This window comes from Marmota monax, unplaced genomic scaffold (assembly GCF_021218885.2).
Source record: "Marmota monax isolate L192 unplaced genomic scaffold, Marmota_monax_Labrador192_F-V1.1 WCK01_AAM20220418_F8-fsc00031, whole genome shotgun sequence".
Classification (NCBI taxonomy): Eukaryota; Metazoa; Chordata; class Mammalia; order Rodentia; family Sciuridae; genus Marmota; species Marmota monax.
In genome coordinates, this window is record NW_026695197.1 from 3,589,017 (window position 1) to 3,592,855 (window position 3,839).

Consider the following 3,839-nt stretch of genomic DNA (forward strand, 5'->3'; position numbering starts at 1 on the left):
GCTGAGGCAGCATTCAACACGGTGAGATACTATCTGAAACAAAACAAAACAGAAAAGTAAATAGGTCATAGGTTTGTGGCACATATCCAATAGAATTAATGTCCTTATAAGAGGAGACACCAGAGACATTCTTGGTCTCCCTCTTACTGAGTATACACTCCTAGGAAAGACAATGGGAAGGCATAGCAAGAAGCTGGCCAACTACAAGCCAGAAGAAAAAAAGAAAGGTTCTCACCAGAAACCAATCCTGTCAACATCTTTTTTTTTTTTTTTTTTTTTTTTGCTGGGGGTTGAACCCAGGGTCTTGTGCATGGGAGGCAAGCACTCTACCAACAGAGCTATATCCCCAACCCCCGTCAACATCTTGATCTTCCTAACCTTTAGAACTATAAGAAAATAAATGTGTTAAGTCACCCCAGTGTTATTTTGTTATAGCAACCCAAATAGATGAATACTCCAAGATATCTTATTTTTATTTTTAAATCAATCCTGTTGCAGTCAGATAACATTTTCTATATAGTTATGATTTTAGTTACTTTTTTTAGTGAGCCAATATCTTTATGAATATGAAAAGAAATTTGAAAAATTGAAAAGGTACTAGCAAAGACAACAATTCTAATGTTAGTTGTGATGTTTTGTAAATATCAATTTAGTTAATTGATAGTTCGATTCACATCAACTATAGTGAAAAATAGTTTTAAAAGAGTTTTGATATTTTTAGATAGAGGCAAGGAATAATTGATTTTGCTTTAGCTATTTCATTTCTACAAGTAAGAACTCAATTTGTTACAAATTATTAATTAGTAATTCTTGGGTTTATATTTTAGAACTTTTTATATCTACATTTTCTTGTACATGGGAGAGTCAGGTCCTTTATCATATGTTATGTCTGAGCCCTTGCTTTTTTTTTTTTTTTTTTTTTTGGTGCTGCATTTGATACCAGGGGTGCTTTACCACTGAGACACATGGGAGTCTCATTAAGTTACTGAGGCTGGCCTCAAACACTTGGTCCTCCTGCCTTAGTCTCTTGAGTTGCTGGGATTACAGGTGTGCATTACCATCCCTGGATTTTCAGTCTTCCTTTCTGCTGATAAGCAACTGACACTGTGAATTTTTGGTACTGGAGATTGAATCCAGAGGCATTTTACCACTGAGCTATATCCCAGTCCTTTTTTCTTTTTTATTTTGAGACAGGGTCCTGAAAAATTGCACTTAGGACCTTGTTATTTTGCTAAAGCTGACCTCAAACATGAAATCCTCCTGCTTGTCCTCCAGAGTTTCTGGGAGTACAGGTGTGTGTCATGATGTGGTGTAATAGCAACACTTTATTTATTTATTTGTTTGTTTGTTTGTTGTTGAGAAGCCTTTATTTTAATCATTTATTTTATGCAGTGCTGAGAATCAAACCCAGTGCCTCACACATGCTAGCCAAGCACTCTACCACTGAGCCACAACCCCACCCAATAGCAATACTTTTAAAAACAAAATTTATCCTGGGTGGTGGTACATGCATGTAATCCCAGGGACTCAGGAGGCTGAGGTAGGAGGATGGAAAGTTCAAAGTCAGCTTCAGCAACTTAGGAAGGCCATGAGCAACTTAAAGAGATGCTGTCTCAAAAATAAAAAATAAAAAGGGCTGAGGATATGGCTCAGTAGCACAAAAACAAACAAACAAAACCCAAACATAACAACTGGAGATGTGCTCAGTCATAAAGCATCCTTGGCTTCAATCCCTAGTACCAAAAAAAGAAAAAAAGTTATGCTTTAACATGAAATTAAAGAATCGTATTTTGGACCCAAAATAAAGATTCTTATTTTGGACCCAAACACCTTCACAGCACTTCCTCTTCTCTATTTTGAAGATCTATACTGACTGTTCCTGGGCGGATGATTAAGACAGTTGCTTGGACAATTTGGTTCTTTCTTTATCCACTTATCCTGCTGATTCTTCAGTTTCCAAAATGAAGCAAACAAACAAAACAAAACACCAATGTAGTCATAGTTATTTTGATAGTTTAAGCCAAAACGGATCATTTAACTTGAATAATACAGTTTTCCCCAGTTTCTTCATTGTACCTTGCCTATATATAGAACCTGTTTTAAACCTGCAGTCATTAGGGGCTGGTGATATCCCTTAGTTGGTAGAGTACTTGCTTTGCATACACTAAACCTCTGGGTTCAATCCCCAGCAAAAGGGGCAGTAGGATATGGGATGGACATGGACTGCAGTCATGAAAAGGCAAAAAAAAAAAAAAAGTCAAATGACAACTCACCCATATAAACTTATGCTGGATTTTAACTCACCTTGTATTTAAAATCTTGTTTATAAAAACAACAAAGGTTAAAAAGTGTTAATAACATCTATGTCCAAAGTTGATTCTGGGTATTTGTTTACTTTTGTTTGCAGAGTATGATTTACATGTTTAAGCAATGTTCTAGAGATTATCAGATTATTGCAGGACACTCCCTGATTCAGTCTTCCTCATTAATGCCTTGGACAAGAGTCTTAATACACATGTTTAAATTCTCTGTTTTGTATTTTGTTTTGCTTTGATTTTTAGTACTGGGGATTGAACCGAGGACCTGGCACTTATTAAACTGGCTCTCTCTGCCAGTGAACCTCATCTCTAGCTCTAAATTCACTAATTTAAAACAAAACAAACAAAAAGATAGCCTTGGGTGTAGTAACGCATGCTGCCACCAGGAGGCTAAGGCCGAAGGATGGCAAATTCAAGGTCAGCCAGAGCAACTTGGTGAGACCTTGTTTCAAAGAAAAAAAAAAAAAAATAGGATGTGAGGGCAATCTGGCCACAACATCTGTCACCACATCGATTGCCAAGGTTGATTAGGCCCATCTGGCTTGATAGATGGTCCAACTGGCTAGATGGGTGTCCCCTTCATCCCTTACAGTTCCATGTGCTTCCCTCCTGAACCTGTGCGCTCTGTCAAAGAGAATAACCTTTCCAGACAGAGGAGGACGGTTCTTTGGTCAAGGGTATATGTATAGTTGTGTTCGCCTGCTAGAACCTCTGAATAAACTCTCAAAATAAAAAATAAAAGGACTGGATGGAGATGTAGCACAGTAGTAAACAGCCCCTGGGTTCAATCTCCATCACCAAAACATAAAATAAAATAAATGGTTGAGGCTGTCGCTCATTAGTAGAGTACTTGCATAGCATGTGAAGGCCCTGGGTAAAATACCCATCTCAAAAGATGATAAATATGTAAATATTATACTTACTCTTTACCATTGATTTAAAATTATGAAAATAAGACTATAAGGACTATGGATCTAAAAGTCTTCTCCCATTCCTCAAAATATGTGGTAAAATTAAGGATACTTTTGCTTAATTCTTAGAACTCCAAGTAGACATCCTTGAATAATGACACTTTCTGCTTATAGAGCATTTATCAAGATCCAAGCACTGTTCAAAGTGTTCTACATGTATTGATTCTTTGGAATTCACAACACTTCTAATAGCTAGGTCCTAATATTGTCCCCATTTCAAAACTGAGGAAACCAAAACACAAAGAATTGACATTCAGAAAGTCCCACTTAGTAACTGTCTCTCCCTCCAGCTATAGCCTGCATTCTCCCTTGAATGGATATGCTTTGCTGTACCCCAAAGGCATCCCATTTTTGAGACTGCACCTAGTGTCCCTTGTATCTATCTACTTTCCTAGAAAAACCTCTGTCTATGCTTTTGTCTGGCTTGTGATGAAATTCTTTCCTGTCACATATGCCAAGAACCCCACTGGTCATAAGTCAAGCCCTCCACCCACCCTTTCTGGGAACTCCTTGGATCCTTCTCCAGGGACATCTTTTATCCATGACATCT